The sequence below is a fragment of the Cyanistes caeruleus genome, chromosome 23 (genome assembly GCF_971803275.1).
Source record: "Cyanistes caeruleus chromosome 23, bCyaCae1.hap1.1, whole genome shotgun sequence".
Lineage (NCBI taxonomy): Eukaryota > Metazoa > Chordata > Aves > Passeriformes > Paridae > Cyanistes > Cyanistes caeruleus.
The window spans coordinates 1,571,091-1,596,458 of NC_141723.1; the positions used below are offsets into that span (position 1 = coordinate 1,571,091).

The 25,368-nt window shown below is 50.8% G+C and overlaps 1 protein-coding gene and 1 long non-coding RNA gene across 10 annotated transcripts in view; one reads left to right on the forward strand and one right to left on the reverse strand.

Moving 5' to 3' along the window:
• KIRREL3 (kirre like nephrin family adhesion molecule 3) overlaps positions 1-25,368 on the forward strand; it is a 351,687-nt gene that overhangs the window by 264,965 nt on the left and 61,354 nt on the right. The gene's annotated exons all lie outside the window — the stretch shown is intronic.
• LOC111939377 (uncharacterized) lies at positions 10,403-11,412 on the reverse strand. Its single transcript, XR_002869244.2, has 2 exons — positions 11,265-11,412; positions 10,403-10,723 (listed from the first exon to the last, which is right to left on the reverse strand). It is a non-coding gene; the product is annotated as an uncharacterized LOC111939377 (long non-coding RNA).

Genomic DNA, 25,368 nt, shown 5'->3' on the forward strand with positions numbered 1-25,368 from the left:
CAAAGCCTCCATGTGCAACCCTTCAGATCCCTCAGGCTCAAATCCCTCCCTTAAGGAAGAGGAAAAAGGATCAGGGTGACGCAGGGACAGGAGCCTTTGGGTTATGGATATGGTCCCTGCGCTCACTGCGGCTCAGGCTGCGGCAGGAGGGCATCCAGGAGCTCAGTGCTCTCATTCCCAGGGCTGGGCAGCGGCCAAGCAGAAACACTGCAGAGTCACAGTTGTGGAGACAAGTGTCTATAATCTTCATTGAGTCATAAACCATGGAGGAGCTGAACTCTCTTCCCCATGACCCTGTGGATCCTCTCCCTGTCCTCATGGTGATGAGCACCCGCAGTGGGTTCGGATAATCCCGGGAACATCCTCACACCCGAGGTGGCTGTTTCTTATTCAGGTTGTTGCTAGGGAATTCTGCAGAGATTTCTCTTAGTGGGTGAGAAGTGACTTTCAAATCAGTGGCAGCATGAAAAAATTGCAACGGAAAAATAAGAGTCTTTCATGAGATCCCATTTAATTGCTAACAAAGACAAAAATCACACCTCTCACATTTGGTTCCTCAACAAAACCCAGACAGCAGCTGCCCTGTGCATATCTGATTCCAACTGGTAGGTTTAAAAGATACAGAAGATATTTAATGATAATGATAATGATTTACATTTATATAGTGCCTTGTATCTGCTGGGATCACAAAGTGCTTTATATATGTATGGATAAAAATATACTGGATAACAAGCACTCCATCCATCACCAAATCACAGCCCCTTCCCTGGCGAGGCTGCAAGCTGTTCAGGAAAGAGCTGCTGCATTTCCAGAGCCGCTCTCCCTCCTCACTCCTACAGCATTTGGGGTGCTCGATGGTAATTTAGTAATAAAATCAGGTGATAAAAACACTTTAAAAACAACAATGTCGTAAAAAAGGAGAACCCTCAGTGTCATAAAATGGTACACAGAGGAACAGGAGGGGAAACATGAGAGGGAGAAGGTTATAATGATTTTAAAATAAAACAGAGTAGGTTTGGGTTGGATATTGGGAAGGAATTCTTCCCTGTGAGGGTGGGGAGGCCCTGGCACAGATTGTCCAGAGAAGCTGCCCAATCCCCAGAAGTGCCCAAGGCCAGGTTGGACAGGACTTGGAGCAGCCTGGGATGGTGGAAGGTGTCACTGCCCAGGGCAGGGCAGTGGAACGAGATGAGCTTTAAAGTCCCTTCCAATCCAAACCTTTCCATGAGTCCACAATAAATGGGGACAGTTTCCATCAGGAAGATCAGCTCTTTAGGAGAAATGTCCTCCAGCTGCTCTGAGTTAGGAGGTGAAGAGTTTGGCCAGCAGGAACAACCCCAAGGCAGGGGTACCCTCAGAGCTGGGTAGCCAGGGACATCCCAAAATTACTTTGGAGGTAGCAATACAAGGAAAAATCCTGCAAATTATGCTGTTTCTTCCATGCTCTGCTTTGTCCTGCTGTGGAGCAAATCTCTTCCCATTGGTTGGGTGCAGCTCAGCCATCACCCAGCAAGCTCTGCCCATACCACCATGTTTTGGTGCCTGTCCTGGGAGGGATGAAGCCTTCCCAGCCCAAAATCCTCCATCTGAAAGGAGCCACTCAGTTATGCCCCTGTGGTGGCAGCCTCTGGCTCTGCTGGGCCTGGGAGGCAGGTGAGGGGAGGGGAGGACAGAAGGCAGAGAGAAATCGAGGCTCTCAGAGACATTCATTCAAAATTCATAGGCGCAAAATTGCAGTCTGCATGGATTTGTTTCCTTTGGAAAATTACAGGAAGCTACAGGCACCAACAACTGTTATTCAAATAGCCACTTTGGATGATTAGGATGGCAGGAGGCTGTACTTACACATGCAGACCCAATATAATCAGGCACGAGGCAGGGTGGGAAGGCAAGGCCGGGGAAGGGAAGCTGGAGGAGCTCAGAAGCAAAAACAACAGCAGGGAGGCTCTGTGGGAAGAGCCACGGGGCCAAATCCAGCCTCGCTGTTGGATGCAGCAGGAGCAGCCAATTAACTTCCAGGTTTGGGGTGATAAGGAGAGCACAGAGCTGGGAGGAGGTCACTGGGGGAAGTTCCTCAGCCCTCATGGGTCAGCAGCTGAGAACAGATGCTGCAGTGGTGCCCACTATATTATGAATGGTAAAAGTATGACACAGACTCTCTAGCCTTGGTTGCAAAAGAGAGCAAGTTTTCTTCTTCCAGATCTTCTTTTATAGACAGTTCTGAGAAGGTCTGAGAGGTAAAACTCTCATTGGTCATGGAACCAACACATCACCATCGTTGGGCAGTTGGAAAAACACCCCTTGACTGTTTCTTGCAAGTAAACACAAGGAACAAACAACACCTGCAGAGGTTGTTTTCCTTCTCCAAGGACTGTTTGGATTCCTCCTTATGATTTCTCAGGCCAGAGTGAGAAAGTTGTGTGATTTAGTTTCCCACAGGCTCAAGCTAATGCCTGAAGCCTAAAAATCTCTTATTTGACCACTGTCAGTTCCCACACAGAGGAACAAACACCATTCCTGCATCGAGGGCTTTGCTCCACCCTGCACATACATCACAGCCCAGGAAGCACCACGGAGTCACAGAATCCCACAATGGTTTAGGTTGGGAGGCACCTTAAAGGCCACCTCATCCCAACCTTCTGCCAGGGCAGGGACACCTTCCACTATCCCAATCCACTCAGGTTAACCCTCCTCATCTCCTGCTCTCCTGCCTTCCAGCACAAAGATCCATCATCACTCCCCTGCATGTTACAAATCAGGGAAAAAAGTTTTGCCCACACTGAATTTATTTTTTAAAAAAAGAACTTTAAAGCCACACACGCGCAAAACCCTGAGCAAATACTGCTTTGAGGATTGTCCTGTGGGTCAGCAATGAAACGCAGGCAAAACATCTGAGCCGTGAAGGGTGAAAATTGTATAATAAAAGTAAACTCTGCAGTACAAGCAGAGGAAAAACTCTTGGCTTTGTACTGGGGAGCTGCTTCTCTCGTTTTTAAAACGCTTCTCTGCAGTACCAGAGGTGTCGTGCAGTGCAGAGCAGCCAAGAGCGTCTCATCCTCCGCCGGCAGCAGCTCCCGCCCAGCCGGGCCCTCCGCGCCTGTCCCGCGGTGGACGGGTTCCAGGCGCCTGCCGCGGCTTCGCGGGTGCCTCGAGGTGTGGGGAAATGTTTGCACACAGGCCTCGAGGCCCATCTGCGGCGCCTTGGCAGCAGTGGAACACGTGGCTTGGCAGCGTTTGCCTGGAAGCACGGCGGGAGCAGCCGGCACAGGCAGCCTGAGCTGTGAATCCCAACCTGCCAGAGCCTTGTCCTGGTTTAGGGCAAATCTGGGGGTAATAAAGCCCAGGACGTGCCCTGCTGGACACACAGCCCTGCAGCAGGAGCGTCCCACATCCTCTCCCCAGCTGTGAGGACACACGGCCTCCAAGGGGGAATGGCTTTAAACTGAGGGAGATTTGGGTTGGATACTGGTAAGAAATTCTTCCTTGTGAGGATTGCCCAGAGCAGCTGTGGCTGCCCCATCCCTGGAAATGTTCAAGGCCTGGTTGGATGGGGCTTGGAGCAACCTGATCTGGTGGAAGATCTCCTTGTCCATGGCAAGGGGTGGAACTGGATGGGTTTTTTAAGGTTCTTCCCAACCCAAACCTGTCTGGGATTCTGGGATTCTGAGATTCTGTGATCTCTGTGATGTCAGTGGAGAGAACCAGATGGAAGACCAAAGCTGTAGTTATGGTGAAGGTGGATAGGAGGGATGGTGGCAGTGGGATTTTTTGGATCAACCTGGTTGGGTAGATTGGAACAATGTGATCTTTAAGGTCCCTTCCAACCCAAACCATTCTGGGAATCTGATTCTATGGGTTTATGTTCTATCAAGCTCTTTTCCTGGCAAGTCAGCGCTGTTCTAAAACCCCTTGGTGAGGGACAAAGGTTGATGTGGATGTCCTAGAAAGGGGGGAGGCCTGAAAGGACAGAGCAGGAAATCTGGAAGGAGTTGACTTTTAAGCACAGCTCAGAAGGCAGCTTGGACATCCTACATGTGCAAGGAGACCTTCACAGAGCCTGTGGGCTCTCCTTAAACACAGGTTTCCCCTTCCCTGGGGCGTTTGGGGTGACCTTGAGCATGCGTTGGCCGGACACAGATTGTGATGAGCCACTTGGCACATCCAGCCTCTTCCTTGTCTTTACAAGTGCTTCTCTCTTATCTGGTAGTATTTTGCAAAACTTCAAAAGCTTTTAGTGGCAAGACTTTTGCTAAGAGGCTGTTGATAAATTTGGAGGAGGCAGCGGGAAGGCTTTAGTGACGTATTCTCTTCCTTTTGACTGGAAAAAGCAGCTTATCTGCTTTGGAGAATACAGGTTCTTCCTCTTTATCCACACTGAAATCTTATCTAAACTGGTTCAGGTGTCAGAGCTGAGAGAAGGAAATAATTAAGCAAGAGACAGGTGAAATGCTGACATTATTATTACTTAAATGGCCCAAACCTTTTACCTCGTGTATTTTTTATTATTGTTTTACCTTTTTTTTACTGCTGGTGACACATAACAAGGGAGAAATTGGTTTTTCCAGGTTATCTCACCCATCCACACACTTGCCACTTCACCCCCCCTCCTCCCCACCCTAATATAAATCTCGTTTAACTGGTTCTGTTGGCAAGACAGAGAAATAATTAAGGCGAAGGTGGCTGCAGTGTTGATGTTATTACTGTAATGCAGCAGCCTGTTTAGTTTCTTTGCCAATGAAATGCAACCAAGGGAAAATCAGTTTTAAAGATTACCTCCCAGAGATGCAAATAAAGGAGCGGAAACCATGTAGTCAGGAAGAAACGGTCTCAAACTAGGAAACATTTCAAAGTCGGTGACAGTCTCTTAGGGGCTTTTAAGACCACAATTTACCTTTTGACTGCATTCTATTTTCTCTGAAATCCTTTATTTCCCTCTTATTTATTGACTGGAGAGACAGCACAGAAACGAGAAAGTGATTCTCAAGCCGCTGGTCTTAAAAATCTATAGAAGGAAATTGTTCTCAGGAGTGTGGATTTTTGTTGTTCTTGGGCACTTCTTTTTTCCTGCCTCCTTGTTTTTAGCCCTCTCTGTGAACCAAGGCTTAATTGAATCACTTTGCCATAGAGGGGCCTCGAACTGGAAGGGATCAAGGTCAGCAGCTCTGTCTGGGAGTGAGAAGCCCTGATTAGAGAGGTAGGAGCCATGGTGAAAACACAGCGGGATGCAGCACATCCCTCTCCAGGCCAGCTCAGGATGGAGGTGGAGGTGCTGCTTCAGGGGGATTTCTTTTGTTTCAGGGATGCCACTGCGGGTTGGGAAATGGGCATCTCTGTACTTGGATTAGCATCCCAGTCTTGGATTAACATCCTGCTCTGGGACTGGCATCCTGCTCTCACTGGAACATCCTGTTCTCAGATTAACATCCTGATTTTAGATTGGTATCCCACTCTAAAATTAACATCCTGCTCTCAGACTGGCATCCTGCTCTTGGATTATCATCCCTGGTCTTGGATTAGTATCCCTCTCTAAAATTAACATCCTGCACTCAGATTAGCATCCTGCTCCTGGTTTAGCATCCCAGATTTAGATCACATGAGACTCTCAGATTAGCATCCAGATCTCAGATTAGCATCCCACTCTTGGATTAGTAACCTGCTCCTGGTTTAACATCCCAGATTTAGTTTAGCAAGAGACTCTCAGATTAGCATCCCACTCTCAGAGCAGCCTCCCACTCTCAGATTAGCATCATGCTCTCAAATTAGCGTCCTGCTCTAGGTTTAGCATCCTGCTTTTGGAGCAGCATCCCTCTGGACACCGTGGCACCGTGAGCCCCTGCTGCCTCCTGCTCCTCTCGTGGTGGTTCCCCCCGTCACACACACGTGTGCTGCTCACAGGTTCCTGTCTGCAGGTGTTCCCTGCTGGAATAATACTGAGATGTGCAGAAAAAAAACAATCCCAGAGAATTCCCGCAGTGCTGGCCTAGTTAGCCCGTTCCCAGCTGTGAGCTAACGCTGCTGCCCAGCCGAGCCCCCGGAGACGGCTCTGCTTGGAAAAAATAACTTGGTTAAAAAATAGTGCATCAGTTCAGGGTCAGAATTGGTGCAGCCCCATAATTAGAGCCTGGATTTCAAAGATTAAACCCTTTAAGGCCAGCTTTTGATAGCTGTGTTTAATTACTCCTCGCATCTCCCAGCCCTGTCATGGCAGAAAGGACCATGTCAGGACAGCTCCCGCTCCATCACTGAGGTTTCCTGTTTGTTGATACTTTTCTGTGTAATTCCTGAGGTTGCACCATTTCTTGGCAATCTGGGAAGGTTGGCAGCAAAGTCCTGTCTGTCTGTGCTGCAGAGGCTGAGCTGTGCAACTCCTCCAAAGCACGTTGGGCATCACAAGGACCCACCGTAGGATGGTGTTGGGGTGGGGAGGAAAGGGAGCACCCACTGCTGGTGCAAGGATTTCTGTGCAGAGGCTCCTCAGGTCCGTCTGCTCCATTTCCTGGCACTGTTGGTTTCTGTCTCAGCTCCCCAGGCAGCACTTGGAGGTGTTTTGCTGTTCAGGGATATCTTTGGCTGGTGCAGAGGCAGCAAGAAGAGTGAGAGAGGAAAATTGCCGAGGTTTGAAAAGTTTCCCTTTTGGAATGAAGGATTCTGCTACAACTGAAATGAACTGAAAAACAATTTATTTGGGCAGTCCTCCACTGGGACAAAACCAGTTCATACAATCCCACCCACCTGGAAAGCTGCCACACTCTAGGTGTGCCTGTGCTCCTTTGCCTCCCTGGACCTGGCTGTCTCTCGTGACACTCTGTGATGTGTCTCAGTGGCCGAGAGCCCCGGGCTGTGTCCTGGGGTCTGAGCTGTGTCACAGCAAGGTTTGGAGGGATTGCATCCATTAACACAACTGAAAAAAACCAGGAGCCATTCCCAGCCGGCTCCCAGCGTTCTGTGCAGCCTCTCCTGTCTGCCCATCTCCCCTAAACCCTCTGTGATTTCTGCTGCTGTTGCAGACTCCGGGAGGAGCGGCGTTCCTGGATGTGTGTGGAGGCAGCAGGACCCCTCACCCTGCGAGCCCCCAGCACAGGACACCCCATGGCCCTCCACATCTCCATTGCTGTGGCTAGAGCACCCTCTCCTGTCTCAGCTCTGCCTGTCTCCCTGCTCCCTCCCCTGGCAGGTGCCAGCACCGAGGCTCCATCACAGCCCTGGGTCAGGGACAGGGACACAGCAGCTCAGTGCCCAACCCTGTCCCTGCCCAAACCTCCTGACAGCAGCACAGACGGCTGGTTAGGAGGACCAGGGGAATATTTAGATAAAAAACAATTTCTAGGAGAGGTCTGTTATAATTACTAATTAGATTGGGTTATAATTATCTCTCTTTGCAATCCTGTACCTGCCTCAGAATAGCTCTAGTTCCCCCTAACAATTAACAGAGAAAGTCTTTTACGACACACGGAGTGATTGCATCGCAATCACAGCCTCTGTGGCCAATGCTGCCTTATTAAAGAGGGGCTGATATTTACAGAAGAACATTGTGATCAAATTAGACTAAAATTAACTGGAGTAAATTAAGAATAAGAGGGTTTCTTTCATCTGCTTCCCTTTATTTTCTGCCACAGAGTTGCCTCTGGGATGGTTATAATCCTCTGTGTGTTGATTGTGGTATTTGACTGGGCAAAAAAACACAGAAAGTGGCAGCAATTCATTTCTCTGGTTTGCCTCAGAGTGAAATCCGCATCTCCTCACTCATCCACCTCCTCCTGCTCCACAAAAGCTCAGTCTTGAAGGCTGCTCAACGCTCCCAAGCACGGGGTGGGTTTGTTGGGTGTCTGTGCAGGGCCAGGATCTGGACTCAATGATCCCTGTGGATCCCTTCAGACTCAGGATATTCTATGAAACCACAGGGCCAGACCCAAACCTGTGGCTTTTCAGCCCCCCCAATTTCTGTGAGCTCTGCCTGAGTCTCTGCCATGCCAAGAGCATCCCAAAGCACTCATCCCACACTTCCTGCTCAGGGCCCAGCTTTGCTCAGAGCAATAGCAGAAATGGGGTGGATTTCCCCCAGCAATCCTAAACCCAACGCTCACTCACATTTAACACCCGGCTTAATAGCTCCAAAACCAAGGCTGGTGCTCAGCATTACGAACAATCATCCAACGAGGAATTGGGAGATTTTTTTTAACAGCAATGGGCCAAACAAAATAATCATCAGGTGGTTTGGGGGTTTTTCATTTATTTTTCAGCATGAAGGGAATTATTGGTGAGCAGTGTGTGGTTTCTGGGAGAGGCAACTCTGTCCGTAAGGCTCCAGAAAATGGATGATCAGACTTTTGGCAGTGGCAGTGTGGGGTGGGTAAATGGACTGTTGCTTTACTTCTCCCGAGTAGGAGGCTGAATCATCCTAAAGAATAGTGTAGGAGAGGCTGCTGGAGGGAATGAATAGCACAGCCTCTGACCCAAGCCTTTGAATAAATCATCCTTCCAGTTCAAACCCATGAATCTGACAGGCTTTGAAAATTGTGTCTTATTACAGTTTCACCAACTTCTCCACCCTTACCTGACAGCTTCATCCCTAATCCCCAGCTCAAAGCCCCGCTGGCACGGGGGCCTCATTGCATCTTTTCCCTTCATCCAGGAGCTCCACCCCAGTTCTGGTTTAGCCCTCCATCAGCAGTTTCTGCAGACTGAGCTTCCATCCAGGCAGCTCCACTTTGAACTGGAATTCCCAGGTTTTTGGTCTCTAGATGGGCAAACCCAGTCCAGGGGCAGGGAGTGCTAAGGATGCTGCTGACACAGCCAGTGTGAGGGAGATGGACACAGGGCACGCTTCCCATAGGCTTTGGGGAGATACTTTGGGAAGATACAGCAGCTGGGATGAAAGAAAGATGAAGCAGTTGGGATGACAAGTTTATCAGTGAACAGGCCAAGATGTTCTTTTCCCTCCTTGGTTTCAGTGGAAGACACTCATGTGAAGTTGTTGATAAGGTTTTAAGCTTTGTCCTCTTCTTTCCTCCATTTCTTTCCACCAGAGAGGAAGAAAGAAAATAAATTACTGAGTTGAAATTAGGTGAATAGCCTTCCTTTTACACATTTTTTGTCATTAGAAAACTGAAAAATTCCATCTTGTCTGTCCAGAATGAAATGTTGGAGTTTATTGTTCATTCTTTGCAGGCACGAGGACTCTGATGGGGTTTTGCCTGCTCCTCTCAGAGCCTGCAGAGCTGGTAGTGACCCCTGCCCTGCTCATGGGGTGACAGGGCAGTGTCCATTGGGGGCACATGTGGTACCTCAGTGGGTGCCAGGGTGGAGGGACAGGTACCAAGGGGGAGGTGGGAAGGACAGAACCCTCCAAGGGTGTTTGTGCTGCTCCCCTTCCTGCACCCTGCTCATTTCCCCTGTGGCCGTGGTTCTGTTCGAGGATTTTCCCCCTGCAGGTCCTGCCATGGGGAATCAGAGAAGGAAAGTGGGTGTTCTCTATTCACATCTCACCTGAATATTCACGAGAGCAGTGAATTATCCAGCTATGCCAGTCGGGCAGGGCTGGGATGTCTGCCTGGAGCCCCACCCCATTCCTCCATCAGCCTTGCTGCAGTGAAGGAGAAAATTAACAGCACTTCTTGCTTTGGGGACAATTCCTTCATCCAAATCACTTTTGAAATCTGGCGAGTGTCTGGGGTTTTACTTGCAGGGAGCACTCAGGGTTTGTCAGGAAAAGGCAGCCACTTCAAGCCAGGTTTCTAAATCTATTCAACCCATTCAGTGGTCCAACAAAGGAGAAGCCAGCCCTGCTCCAGGCAGGGCAGAGCTGAACCCCCATGTCAGGTGCTCTCCCTGGCCTGCTCCTCATCCTGCCTTTGCATTAGTGCAGCACAGCAAATGGTGAATTGAATTGGTACAGAATGAGCCCAGGGCAGGAGCAGCAGCATCGTGTTCTCAACTGGAATGAGTCATTTTTCCTGAAGTATTCCTGCTCTCCTGACCTGGCAGTGTTGCTCATCGTGGTCAGGATCTCCAGAAGATCTTTTCAGCTCATTGTCAGCTCTAATTGCTCTCTGCTTGGGCCCCAAACATGGACAAGAGCAGAGCAAGGACAGAGGAATTGGTGTGTTAATCCCTGGCTTTGTTAGGGCACCCAGCAGCCTCTTGGACAAATGGGAAAGTCATCCCTTTCTCTTTGGGGATGTTGGAGAACAAAATCACCAGAGAAATGACAAACCAATGACTGCCTCAGATGGCAAATCCCAGTGTCAACCACAGTCCTAATGAGCTTGTGTGAACCCCCCAAGAGGAGCTGGCAGCTCCTGGCATGGCCAGGATGAGCCACAGCCCAGGAAATCATGGAATGATGCTGGTGGGTAGCATAGTGTGGAGAAAAAAGTTCTCCAAACAAGTTCTGGCACAAGGGTGGCTGTTTGCAGACATGTATAACCCTTTTTATTTGAGCTGGGTTTGTTTGGGAAGCTGCTGCTGTGGGGCCCTGGGATGAGGCTGAGGAACAGCTGCGCTGCACAAGTGGCACTCCAGAATCAGATGTCAGGTCCCCAAAGCCTCGAGACTGCATGAAGAAGGGAGGGAATTTCTAGTGAAAATAAAACTGCTCTGCTACCGGTGGAGAATGCCAGGGTCACGTTCTGAAGCTTTGCAGCGCTGAGGATGAGCAACATGTTGGTTTTTATGTGGTGAAAAGCTCCACTCCTCCTTGCCTCTGGTGGTTTTAGAATCTGAGCTGGAAGAAGAGTGAGAGATGATGTGACAAGCAGGGTACAGCTGCTGTGGATTTGGTGAGGCTCAGTTTGCTGGCAGATGTTTGCTCCCATCCCTTCTGCTCTGCAGAAGCTGAGCAAGGCTCTCTCAAAACCAATCCAAGACCGCTGGGAGCTCTCTTGGCAGTGCCATAGACCCCATTCTGGGAAGGGGGTGACTCCACGGGTGGACAGCTTTGCTCTGCATTCCCTGACCCCTCCCTGGGGTGGAAAGCTGAGCTCAAGGTGGAGGGACCTTCTTGTTTCAGGTCATTTTGCTCAAACTGCTAGGACCAGCCCAGGGCTCCTGCCAGAGGCAATTCAAAAGCCTGTGCTGAGTCAATCCACCTTTCCCCCTCCTTTCCATCTGTCTTTCCAAGGTCCCCCTCCTCTGGTGTCAACACAAGCTTAATGAAAAAGCAGCAGATGTTGCTGCGATTTCAAATTTACTCAAGATTTTAACCTAATGCAAATGGTAGTTTGCATCCAGCTGTGACAAGGCAGCCTGTGCTGAAGATCTCCTACCTGTCCCATGGCTGTGACTGACTTCCAAAACTCTTCTCCAGGAGGTTGTCTTGGGACCTGCCCTGGCCCAGGATGTGCAACAGGACTCGCAGCAGCTCCTGGTGAGGCAGGTGTGGATCTGCAGGAGAGCATGGAGCATCGCTGTGGCCTGGGTGGAAATATTTGTGTGTGTTTTGGCGGATTCTCATGAAATGGAGGAATAATCGAGAAGAGCAGTCACTAGCAAGTGATTCATCTGCCAGATTGAGCTTTGCTCTCCCCCTTAGGATTGCAGAAGCCAACTATGATTTCCTGACCTTATCTCCTCTCCGAGTGGGTAAACAACAACCCAGCTCCTCTGTCGCTGCCTGGAGCAGCTGGAGGAGAGTCACAAGCAGATCTGGTTGGTTTGTTTGTTTGTTTGTTTGTTTGTGTGTTTGATGGGAAACAAACACCTTTCTCTGCCTTGTGTTTTCACCACTCCAATTCCTGTGTGTGGGCAGAGCTCCCACGCCGCTGTGGCACCGCCAAGGCTGTGGCCCCATCCTCACCCAGAGCATGCAACGCTCACAACACACCTTGGAGGCTCTCTGTGCATGGAGAGCACCCCCAGCTCACCCCCACACCTGCCCCCCATTCCTGAAAAACTCTGTACCCTTCACAGTCCTCAGGGCCAAAGGTCAGCACAGGAGGATGAGCCCAGGGAAAGCACAAATTCACCTTCACCACCTTCCACTTCTCAAAAAAAGACAGGAACAGGAGACAACCTTGTGCTTGCAGAGCCAAACCAGTCCTTTGCCTCCTTGTGAGACACTTTTCAGATGGTTTTGGTGGTCTGCAGGCCAAAAAAGGAATGGCATTCCAGTCCACACATCCCTTCCCAGAGACTCCTGCCTCCCTCTTGCCAGAGCCCTGCAAGCCCATAAAGGACTGAGATGGGCACAAGGGGAAGGAAAATCTTCTGTCACTGGCAAAAACATCTTGCATTTCTCCCCAGAGCAAAGCAGGGGAGGAAGAAGTGTGGTTGGCGTGGAGCCCATCAGAAATCTCAGCCTGATTAGGAACAGTGATCCCCTGACACGGAGCAGCAATTTCCAGGCACCATTAGCCCATGTCAGAGAGAGAGAGATGCCGAGAATGTCCTATTTTCCGCACCTCTGGAATGCCACACGACTCATGAAGGATAAAAATAATTAGCTGGAGCGTCTCAGGGATAACTGACAAGTACCCAGGGGCTGGGAGTTCCCCTAATGTGCCATCCTGGTCTCCAGCACTTTGAAAGGGAAGGAGAGAACTTTGCTGAGAGCCGGCTCTGGGAGGATGCTGCCGGATCCGTGGGAGTTGGATGGGCCGAGGGGAACTTGGAGAGTGACTCCAGCCTTCACACAGGGCCCTCACCCTGGGCTGCTGCCCCTGAATCTGCTGCTGCCACTGGAGGTTGGTTAGACAGGGATGAACCAGGTTTTGGCTGTCCCCTCCTGCTGCAGGCAGGATTTGGATCCCACTGTCTCTTCCCTCCCTCATCAGCCTCCGAGCAGCCTCTCCACTTTTGAACCTTGTGGTGTTTTCTAATTATTAGGCTTGTTAAATAGCACCATTGGGCTGTTGTGAATAACAATGAGGGTTCAGAGACAGGGCTGGCAAATGGCTCCATGGGCTACAGGGATGAGTGGGGAGCTTGGGAAGGAGCTTTGCATCACTCCCTGCCTTCCAAGCCTGCATGTCCAGACAAACCTCATCCTTTCCAGACAGTTTCCCACCAACCACTACCTGGATCCCCCTTCTTCCATCTTTTTGCATCTTCTTCCTCAGTCTATTCTATTTAACCACCACCTCCAGGCCTGCATGCCCTGTCTCTCTGGTCAGGCACAGCTTGTCCCAAAATGAGAGCTCATAAAGTGATGGAGCCAGTGGTCCAGAGCTGTTTTCCCATGCCTGATAAACTCACTGGGAGCTGTTTGTTGTGTGAGTCAAAGCTGGGAAAGCATTCCAGCTGGGACAGGGTAGCAGAGGGGGTTTTGTGCCTGAAAGTGGCCACAAATTTCACATGAGCCTTTCCAAAAATGAAAGGTTAGGCAGGGAAAAACCCAAAACCTGTGTTTTGACATCTTCCTAACATCTACTTTTGTGCTAACTCAGCACTTCTTGTTTAAAAAAAACAAAACTAAATTCCCAAGTAGAATTTTTTTTTCCCATTCCCTTCCCATCCAGCACAGTTTCTGTCCTGCTGTGACACTGTTCAGGTGTCACAGTTCAGCTGTGACAAGGCAGGGTTCTGTCCTGCCCCTTGGGCCAACTAATTTTGGGCTTTCTCACCTCTCTTCCCTTCAGCAGCCAGGACCCAACTGATTAAACCCTCAGGAAGCAGGAGGAGGATGGTGATGGGTGCTTTGGGGAATGCCAGTGGATCTCTCTCAGTGCTCCCCACCAGGGAAATCCAGAGTGGGGGCTCCTGGCAGCCCTGGGCCCGTGGCTGGGCGTGAGGGTTGTGCCAGCAGGACAAGCTGAGCACTTTAAGTGGCCTCCCCATGGCAGTGGGAGCAGATCCACCTCTCCTTGTGACAGATGGGATGGGATAGCTCTCGTCCCATCCCAAAGGAGCAGCACCAGGATGTCTGGCTGCCAGTGGTCCAGGAATGCATCCCAAACCCTGCAGCTCTTGGCTGGGCTGCCTCTGCCACCAGGAAAAGCAGCTGTGACCAACAATGGCCTGGCAGCAGTTCCAACTATTCGTGCTGTCCATGGCTGTGTTGGGAAGAGATCCAAAACAGCTCAGAGCAAGGGAGCTGGAGCATCCCAAGGCATCACCTTGGGGCTCCAGACCAGGAGTACAGTGATGGTGTTTAATTATCTGTTACCATTTATGGGTTTATGAAATATAAACTTTGGGATAAATTTGTGAGTCAAACCGAGCAAGAGTTCCTCATGCACTTGGATAGTGGGAATAATGGGAAAAGGTCTGGTAGAAGCCCTCAAAGTGGGCTTCCCCATGGAATGAAAAGCTGATATTCCATTACCAACAGCAGCATCACCTCCCAGCTTGTTCTGTGTCCTTGGAGGCTCCTTTGCTGGGACTGAGCAGGGTCATTTCTCCTTCAAGCTGGTAGAGCCAAGCACACCTGGTGAGCAGGAACCTCCTGTGGTGGGAGCTGGGATTGGGGAGCAGGAGCCTGGGATGGTAAAAGCTGGGATTGGTGAGCAGGAGGCAGGAGCTGGGATGTCATTAGTGCTGTCCTAATTGCTTTGTGCACATCTCAGTCTAAGGAGGGGAACAGCCCCAGGGGAGCTGCTGCTTCTCAGCCCATAACATTTCAGAGGTGTTGGATGGAGAACAATAATGAGAACTGCCAGAAAAGAGAAAACAATAAAAAAATCAAGCAAAAAAGTCAGGAGGAAATACAACTATTTCTGCTGCAGAAACTCCTGGGAGCCATCACTCAGACACCTGGTGCTCCCTCCCCTGCTCTTTCCTCACCTCATTTCCCAAGTCAGGCCAAACCTGCTTGGATTTGCCATCACCTTTCAAGAGGAACAAGACCAAAACATTTCCCATATTGACATGTTGCTGCCTTTTTTTGCTATTGATTCCTTAATTAAAAAGGAATAAAATTCCACCAAAGTAGACATTTCTCTGAAACACTCCATCAGTCAAAATAAAAAAAAAAGAAAAAAAAAAAAGCGGAAACAAAATCAATATCCTATTTAAAAAAAAACCAAAGCACATTTGGGAGCAGATTTTGGAGCAGCCCCAGGTAGTACATCTACTCCCTTCTCTAATGAGTTCTGTTTGCTCTGCCTTCCCATGCTCTCCAGTCTCTCTTCTCTTCACTGGCATCTTTTCCTCTGGACTTTTCCACAAATCCCACCATTTCTGGTAGGGTTGTCACCATTTCTAGAGGGTGAAGCCCAGGGAACCTGCCTGTTTCCCTGCAGGCTCCTGTGCACAGGCACTGTGTCCTAAGGATGGGTGACACCTTTATCTTTGTGCTGCTCTCAAATAGAAACCTTTGGCAAATCATGGAAGCAGAGCAAACCCAAAGCCAGTATTCTCATGATCCTTGTGGCATGGCTTTAAGCAGCATTCCTGCTTTTCCAGCCCCATTTTCCTGCTACTATGTAATTTGCAGGCTCTTTGGGAATGCTGTATTAATGGCTCTGGCTCCATAGGGATGCCTTCACAGAGGGACTTGACTGTGAACAGCCACCCCATGGGATTCCCTCTGAGCAGAGGTTTAAAGATTTGGGTAATTTATCTCAAACTGGGGGTGTGCTAATGGTTTGTGCAGGATGAATGATCCCAGGAAAGGCTGTGGGACTGGAGGGCAGACAAGGGCACTCAAATGTCTGTGAGGCTGAAGCTTTTCCATGTGGAGCTGTGCCGCTGCCTGATAAGGGATTCAGACCAAACCCAGACATGTGTCAATGCTGGCACATTGGGATTGATCGTGCTCCATCCTGCACAGGCTGGGTTGGGTTTCCTTCGAAACGTGTGGCCCAGCCACGTGGGAGATAAGGAATTGCAGTGCATTGATCAAACTCACTGCTGGATGCTGGATTCATCCCTGGGGATTTGCTCAGCCCTCGCTGCAGAGCAGCTGAAGGTCTGCAGAGCCTGTGACCTCTGCAGCTCAGGGACACATCCCTGGCATCCAGCAATCTCCCATGGGATCCACCACAACATCATCAGTGGCTCGGTCTCTTTGATCTTTAAATGCTCTGCCCGGTGCTTAAAGCAGAGCTGGGGGGTGATCCTTGTTTGCCAGAGCTGGATGTCCAGCTCCAGCTGCACTTTTCCCTGAGATGGTTAGCACAGCAGCTCTGGGGTTCCAGTGTCCTGAAGGAGGGAGAGGACCCTGTCCAGCAGAGCAGTGGGAGGATGTGGGGTGTGAGAGGCCCGAGGTGGCTCAGGCCAGGAGTGCTGAACAGGAGAGTTTTTATCTGGCTGGAGCTGCCGGACCTGATGCCACAGGGGAGTTGAGTCCAGCTGTGGTGCTGGGGAGAGGGGAGGGAAGCAAGGCACTGACAGATCTGGGACATGGGATTAGTCTCTTTCTAAGGCCTTCATTTAATATTTCTGGTGGTTTTCACCTGGGAGGGTTTGGCTGGTAGCCAGATCAAAGCTCCCGGCTCCCAGCCCAGCCCTTCCCTTCTCAACCATCTCGGTGCCACCACAAGGCAATTGAACACTGAATTTCCATGTCCCTGTGGGGCTCCCTGGTGTGAGCTGCCCTCAACTCCTCTGCAGCAGCACAGCCAGGGATGGATCTGAGTGGGAATAGCTCCTGGTGGAGGCTGGAAAGGGCATCACTCAACACGATGCACAAACTGTTCCTGCCAAGAAAGGAGGGATGCAAGAACTTCCAGTTGGTGACCTGCAGCTGAGAGTATTCACAGAATCCAATGATTTGAGTTGGAAGGAACCTTAAAGTTCATTTCATTCCATCCCCTTTCTGCCATGGCAGGGACTCCTTCCACTGTCCCAGGCTGCTCCAAGCCCTGTCCAGCCTGGCCTTGGACACTTCCAGGGAGCCAGGGGCAGCCCCAGCTCTACAGGGCTTCACTGCCATGGCCCAGAAAAGGTGCTGGAAAGGAACAGATCTGTCATTTGTCCTTGGTTTCCAACAGCCACAGCATAGATATGAGCTGCAGGCAGCACCCCACTGTCACTGTCAGACATGAAATGATTTACACAGACACCGCTCAAGGTGTGGTAGAGGAAGAACCAACTTTATTCTGTCATTTCAGTATTTATAGATTCTCAACAACAACCAGGGATTGGACAGTTATCACCTTCCCAACCCCACTGGTTGTAAGAAATGTCCATCAAAAGACATATCTTTAATGGAATGTATAAACATCCATGTTTGTAGTTACTTTCCTGGGAAAGTGTTTAGAAACTATGAAAACAATGTCAGAAAACTTGATTTTCAGGGCAACACCCCACATCCTCCTCTGAGCCCACGTTAGCTCATCTCCATCACAGCCAGCCATGCTCTAAGGCCTTGGAAACCTCTCCATCCTTCCAAATTCAGGCTGTGCTGATGTCATGTGCTCAGCACTTGGGAACAAGGATCCATGCCCAAGCAAGAGTGGCTGGGTCAAGAAAACTTCTTGTTATTCCTGCAGAGTGAGGTAGGAGCTTTCCTAGCCCTGTGGGTCCATCCCAAGACGTCCATGAAGGCAACAGCCTAAAATTCTGGGGAATCTCCATCCTTCCTAGTGACCCAAATTGAACAGGTGTGAAAAATCTTCATCTTTTCCCTCAGTTTGATCCTCCTGCTGTGCAAACAGCCAGGAACAGAGAAACCACAGGACAAATCCTTCCCTGTGAGGGTGAGGAGCCCTGCTACAGGCTGCCCAGAGCAGCTGTGGCTGCCCCTGGATCCCTAGAAGTATCCAAGGCCAGGCTGGACAGAGCTTGGAGCACCCTGGGAGAGTGGAAGGTGTCCCTGCCCATGGCAGGGGTGGAATGTGAGGAGCTTTAAGGTCCCTTCCAACAAAAAACAGTTCTGAGATTCTACAAATGAAAGGCATCCTTCTTCCTTGAAATGGCAGTAATACTTCAAATCCTAGGCACAGGAAGTGCCAGGGAGATTTTTCCAAGCCTTTAGGCCCAACCTGGCCCAAAGTCTTGTCTCTCCTCACCCTTTCCTGTTCCCATTTTCCTCTCTGACACATCCCAGCAGCCAGGTCTGGGTTGCAGCTGGATAAAGCAGCAATAGCCACGGCTTTGGGACAGGGAATGGTTTAAGGGCGAGCACATGACAAAGATGTGGCCTTTAAGAAAAAGAAGAGAAAAAAGGAAAAATCAGCCTTTCACCTTAAAAGCAAAAAAAAAATAAAATCAGTCCTTCCAGACCCAAAGGAAGGCAGAATCCCTCCACTCTTCAAAGTGCAGTCTGGGAATGACAAAGCACGCCTGTGATGTCTCGATCCTGTGCTGGAATGGCTGCCATCAGTGAGAGCAGGCATTTCTCTGTCCTCTGGGTCTGGCATAGCTGGATCTGACCTGCTGCACATCCCAGCTGGGAAATGCCACGGGAGAGGGGAGTTCAAAGCCTCTGGCACTGAACAAGTGCATCAGCACTGGGGCCACCGTGGTGAAAATGAGCTCCTGAGCTGGAAACTCACATCTCATTCTGTCTTCCTGTCCCTGAGCACCAGACAGGAGCCCTGGACTGAGGCTGGAGATGCAGCAAGGCTCAAAATACAAAGCTGTCCTTGCTCTCCTCAGTCTGCAGGGAGCTGGGAAGGGCTGTGCCCATCCCTGGGATCACCCACCCACCGTCTGCCCTGGATGCAGGCTGAGACAGGGAGGTCTCCTGGTGCTGCACAGTGGGAGGTGCTGCCTGCCCTGCTCTTGTACCCTTCCAGCTCCTTACACACACCCTGCCAGGCCCAGCCCAGGGGAAATGCAGGATTCAGCTGTGCTGAGGTACCCGGGCCTGTAAGGTGCTGTTAGGATAGTAAATACCATGGCTAATTAACAGAAGAGGTGTTGGCTAATGAGCTCAAGGTATGTGCAGCCTCAAAACAAATCCAGATAATCAAGCCCCAAACCTTAAGGACCAGGTCCCAGTCTCCCATGTCATCCTGCTGTGCTCTGCATCTCTGAATTTCTCTGGCACCTCCTGGGAGAAGACAGGCAGGAGTTCCACCCCATCCTGCAAGAGAGGGGATCTAAGAGCAGCTCTCACCAAAAGTATAGGAACCAGCTCAGGGTTTTGCACCTCTTTTCCTTTTTTCCCTCTATTTTAATGAACTGTAATAATTCCTCTTTTTTTTTTTTTTTCCCCTCTATTTTTTTTTTTTTAAACAATTTGAAACTATCTGACATACGGGAAAAATAATGAATTCGGTTTTTCGCCTGCGTTCTCTGATCTGTCAGTCTGCACCCGGGAGCTGCACACAGGGGGAGGGGGAGGCAGGGGTGCTGGCCTACATTGGGGAGATAATGATGTTCCCGCTGATCCCCCTCCCAGGAGAAGGTTCAGGCATGTCCTGCAGCTGAGGAGAGCCACAGCCTTTTCCTTCAGCTTCGTATTTCCCTTTGTGGGAGGGTGTTTGTAGCTACAGTAAAGCGAGATTGCTTGGAGCACCTCTGCAATCTCTTGGGCTCTTCCCTGATTCCCAGGGGCTCTGGGACTGGATCCAGCAGGTCCCTGCTGCCTCCAAAGGAGATTGACCCAGATGCCCTTTAGTTTCAGCATCTGCCCCAAAAGCACCTCTAACCACCACCCAGTGTGGGATTAGTGAGGATGCTGCAGCCTCTGTGGAGTCCCAGATTCATCTGGAGAGTTCCAGAATCATTTTGACTGGAAAAGGCCTCCCAGACTATCAAGAACAACCTGTGCCCCATCCCCCCTTGTCAGCCCAGAGCACTGAGTGCCACATCCAGTTGTTCCTTGGACATCTCCAGAGGTGGGGACTCCAACTCCACCCTTGGCAGCCTCTTCCAATGCCTGGCCACCCCTTCCATGGAAAAATTCCTCCTGATGTCCAACCTAGCCCTCTACTCATGCAGTCTGAGGCTGATTCCTCTTGTCCTGTCTGTTGTTCCATGGGAGCAGAGCCAGACTTCCCCCTGGTTCCACTCTCCTGCCAGGGAGCTGTCCCCCCTGAGCCTCCTTTTCCCACAGAAGGTCCCATGTGGACACCAGCCACAAGCCACAGCCCCCTGCTGTTCCTCCAAAGCAGGAGGGGTTTTGCACAGGACTGGCCCAGGTCTTGGTGCAGGGCAGCTGGGCAGAGCAGGAGGCTTGGACAAGAGCAGGGATGAAGGGATATTCCAGCTGGGAAAGCCCAGGATTCAGAGCACCTGGTCAATCTGTGCCTCAGTATCCCCTGTGCCCAGAGCAGCTGTGGCTGCCCCTGGATCCCTGGGAGTGCCCAAGGCCAGGTGGGACAGGGCTTGGAGCCACCTGGGATCGTGGAAGGTGTCCCTGCCCACGGCAGGGGGTGGAACAAGACAGGCTTTATGGTCCTTTCCAGCTCAAACCACTCCACAATTCCATGATTTTATACTCAGCTGCCTGTGCTGGGGAGGGGCATCCCCAACACAGGGATCCTGTGTGTGACAGGGGCTCTTATCAGTAAATTTGATTGCATCAGTGCTAATAAGGCCAGAGGGGTCATTTTCCCTCCATTCCTCTCCCACCCCTGCTGACACATCTGTGAAGCTTTACCCTGACTTTCCACCATCCTGACAGGCAGAATTGGAACCATTAATCACGGTTGTCCTGGATCACAGACCCACCTCTCTCAGCTGTGGGCAGCACTATTCAGTTCATGGGCAGCCAGGGCAGGCACAGCAAAGCAAAACAGCTCCCTCCAAATCCCCCTGCCCTGAGTTAGGGCCTGGCAGTGGCTGTGGACATCCAAAGACACTGCCTTGGTGGGGAGAATCAAACAAGAACCTGGCAAATGCAATATATTCTTTGGCATTGTGCTGCTCCTTCAGCTGGGAGAGAAAATTTGAAGTTTTTTCTTCTTTGCAGAGTGAACATTCCAAATAAACAATCCATACCTAGCCAGCTACCTGCCTGCACAGCATCTGGGTCTTTGTTAAAGTGTGGAAGGGGGCTGCCAAAACTTCTTTCTCCTCACATAGAAGGCTTTTCAGTAGAATACAAATACTCACTTATCCCGTGTCAGATCTGCTTGTGTGCTCTCCAAAATGGATCCTGCCCAGAGCCAGCTCTCACAAAGGATTTCAGAACTTTGACATTTGGTTTCATTCCAATCCATTGTGAAAACTGAATATTTAAAACACTCTCTAGCCAAGAATCTGGGAGCAAAGCCCTCATCAGCATGAAAAATCAGAGTATTCCAGTGATATTCCTCGAAATGACCTGGAGAGGGTTTAGATGGAGGAAAATCAGCCCCTCCAGGGCAGTGAGTGAGAAAGCAGAGCTGAGCTTTGCTGCAGTGAGATGAAACCATCTCTAGGAATCATTTCTGAATTTTAGGGATCTGCATTCTCCAGAAACACACTGTTCCACTGCAGAAACCCATCCTGCTGACCCTAGAAATGTGGAATACGTGAGATTTTCAGTGTCCGGATGAAAAAAGAGACAAATCCTTATGAGAAAATAGAAGAGAAAAAGGGGAAATGTTAGGAAACATTGGTGATTTATTTCTCATGAGCTCCTTAATGTGAGGAGGGTCCATGAATGAGGCTCAGGAGGGAAACAGGGATACAGGTGTCTGCTTGGGATGGAGGGGAGGCAGCATTCCTGGCAGCTGCCCGGCCCCTCCCGCTCACACACACACTGAAGTGCCACAAGACAAATAGGACCCAGAGAGAGATGCACTATTTAAACTTTCATCACTATTTTTCTCCCTGGCTCCCCTTGTTTCTTTTGATTTATTTTTCAGTGTGTTTTCCCCAGGCTGTGCTGTTTGCCTGCATCTCTTTCCTCTCCTTCTTCTCCCGGCAGCAGCCGGCGCCGTTCCGGGGCACCAGGAGCTGCCCGGCATTTTTCAGCCTGTCCAGGATCAGCTCCCGTGGGTAGGCAGGAGGAATGAGGCAGCAGAGCAGCATCAGGCTGGGGAAGATGTGGCCACGACACAGCAGGGACCACAGAGGACCTGTAGACACAACATCCTCCTTTTCCCATCCATCCCTGGCCGAGCAAGGACGAGGGGACAGCTCCGTATTGCACGGAACAAGAATCCCATCCCACCCGTCCCAGGGTGGGCAATCCTGCCAGGGCTTGGCATGGGGTTGAGGCAGGGAGGGTGCCAGTCATGCAGGCATCCTGTAAAGCACCAGCCTCCCAGCAGGGCCAGCTGGGAGAACTCAGAGGGGCTGGATGCTTGGAAACCATGCCAGAACTCATCCCAGAGCCAGTGTGGCCTCTGTAAACTGACTGTGAACAACATGGGCTGGGCTCTTCTCAGTTTGTCTTGTGTAAGGAAGGTGCAGACAGCTCCAGGGAATCACAGAATCATGGAATGGTTTTGCTTGGAAGGGACCTTAATGCTCATCTTGTTCTACCCTTGCCATGGGCAGGGACACTCTCCCCTATCCCAGGCTGCTCCAAGCCCTGTCCAGCCTGGCCTTGGACACTTCCACGGATCCAGGGGCAGCCACAGCTGCTCTGGACACCCTGTGCCAGGGCCTACCCACCCTGACAGGGAGGACTTTCTTCCCAATATCCCATCCAGCCCTGCCCTCTGGCACTGGGAAGCCATTCCTCTTTATCCTGTCCCTCCATCCCTTGTCCCCAGTCCCTCTCCAGCTCTCCTGGAGCCCCTTTAGGCCCTGCAAGGGGCTCTGAGCTCTCCCTGGAGCCTTCTCCTCTCCAGGTGAGCACCCCCAGCTCTCCCAGCCTGGCTCCATGGCAGAGGGGCTCCAGCCCTCAGAGCATCCATGAACTCACTCCATCAGCTCCAGGTCCTTCCTGTGCTGAGGACCCTAGAGCTGGACTCAGCTCTGTGGATGGGGTCTCACAAGGGCAGAGCAGGGCAGATCCCCTCCCTCATCCTGCTGCCCACACTGCTGGGGATGAGCCCAGGATGTGAAGATAAGGACGAGTGGAGCCTCCTCTTGCTGAGCAGCTGCAGACAGGAATGGTCTCCAGGTTTCAGATAGACAATGCAAAGAAAGATGATCAGTCATACTTGAAGGGGGAATATTACACACTGCAGTCAGGAAGGACTCCGAGCCCTCTGCTGACCCCATTTAAACTCAGACCACTCGCTCGTGTTGTTCATTTTTCCTTACCTGCCACAGCAAAAGGATTGAAATCCTAATTGCATCAGGAAGGGGAGAGGTAGAACAGACACACACCAAGAGGGGAGGGGAGGATGCAATTGGCATCCAGGGCTAGGTTTCCTCCAGATCTGAGGTGACCGAGCCCCACAGTCCTGCCCCAAGTCCCCACTTGGTGCTGCCCTGAGAAGCTCAGCCTGTGACAATGCTCAGACAGCAAAATCCCTGCCTTTCAAGTGTTGGACAAAACCTAAGAGTCTGTTTATATCCTTCTTAGCTCTGAAGAACTGCTGGAAATCTGAATCCTAAATGTGTAAAGGCCTGATAAATGGAAAGCTAAACACTCCTGGAGCTGTAAGCTGCTCTGCAGTGGTTTAGGCCCTCAAAATTTGCAGCCTTCAGAGTTGATAATACAGCGAGACCCTGAGCAGTCTGCTGGAAAACTCTGCCAGAAACACAATCCCTCTGAGGGAATTCTCTTATCCAGTGTAGCAAGCTTCATCCTAAAAGCAGTTTTGTGTTCTAGCCCCTTTTCCTCCCTTTGGAAAGCTTTCCTAGACACTTGATGAAACAGAGAACCTTTTTTCTCCCCCAGCATCCAAATTTTCCTGCTTTTTCCTTTGTCTTCTCCCAACCTTCTCCTGGTTCTTTCACTGTAGCTCATCCCAGTGAAGCCTCCCAGCCTTCATTTTGCCAATTAAACAAGGCAGCCTCTGCCGATTTCGCCTGGTAGGGGAGCTGCTCTTTTCCTTTGATCAGCTCCAGGGAGTTCTGTATCCATGACTGTGGCCAAACCCCCCCAGAATCTCAAAAGCATCGTGCAGAGTAACACCACTAAAGCTCCAAAATGCCTCCAAGGCTGGTGGGGAAAGCAGACAGTGTCTGGGAAGAGGAGGCAGCTCCTTGCAGTTCTCAAGCAGAGAAGAGGATGTTCTGATCCCAAATGATGCACAGAAATGATAACCACAGCCAATTAACTCTTCATTCTGCTGGATATCATTAACAAGAGCTTGCTGCCAAAGTCACACCCCCAAAGTCTTGGGACATTGACCACCTTTTGGACCAGGACAGGATAATAGATATACAGAATATTTGGGGTTGGAAGACCATCTAGTCCAACTCCCCTGCCACTGTCAAGTGGGGACTTTCCACCAGATCAAAGGATCACAATCTTTTAGGGAAGGATCTTCCAGAGGCTGCAGGCTCAATCCTGCTTCTTTCACAAGTGCTTTGCCAGCCACAAAACCTGGACTCAGGATGACCCAGAGTGGAGCAGAGATGGGGTTTGCAAAGGCAAACTCTGTTTGCAGGGTTTGTATTCCAAAACCTCCCCAAGGACTCGTGTGGGTCAGGGCAGCACCGGATTCACTCAGACCCAGCAACTGCTCTGTGATGCCTCATAAGCCTGACTTGTCTACAAGAGCTGAACATGCTTCCCTGACAAGCTGCAACACCGTGTCTGAATGCACAAACACTTCACCACAGCACAGCAAAGCTCCCCCATCCACCCTCTCTGCACGAGAGGCTCAGCTGAGCCAGCTGAATCCCCCTGGGCTGCCTCCCCAGGGCTTCCCCTACTGCAGAGACAAAATACAGGAGCAAAGGTACCTGTGCTCAGCTTGGCTTTTTCATCTCCACACGGCCTCGTGTTCTCACTAGTGCTCACTGCCAGGCAGATGTTCCCACTGGGGAGGCTGGGCAGGCTCCTGATTATCACAGAATCACAGAATAGCTTTGGAAGGGACCCTAAAGCCCAGCCAGTGCCGCTCCTGCCATGGGCAGGGACAACTTCCACTATCCCAAGCCCCATCCTACCTGGCCTTGGGCGCTGCCAGGGATCCAGGGGCAGCCCCAGCTGCTCTGGGCACCCTGTGCCAGGGCCTGCACACCCTCACAGGGAAGAATTTCTCCCCAATATCCCATCCATCCCTGCTCTCTGGCAGTAGGAAGCCATTCCCTGTGTCCTGTCCCTCCATCCCTTGTCCCAAATCTGTCTCCAGCTCTCCAGGAGCCCCTTTAGGCCCTGGAAGGGGCTCTCAGGTTTCCCCAGAGCCTTTTCCTCTCCAGGCTGAACATGCCCAAATGATTTACACTTCTTCTCTCAACTTTGGGGCCAGGATGCACCTTCCAGTGGTCCATGGCACATTGTGATCCTCAGAAGTATCCTCTGGTCACTGTTACTTGTTTAACTCCCACATGAGCTGGGCCCAGAGCCCCAAGTGCCACAGGCTGGGGGAAGGGGAGCCATGGAGATGAGAAATGCATCAGGGATCTCATTCCACAGGGGACTCTTGTGCTGCACCTGACACCAGCTGAACATTCCTTGCAGATATTTGGCTCAGGGCAACCTTCAGGGGCTGTTCAGCATTGGCCTCTCCAGCCCAGCAGCTGGGTGGCCCTTTCCCACCA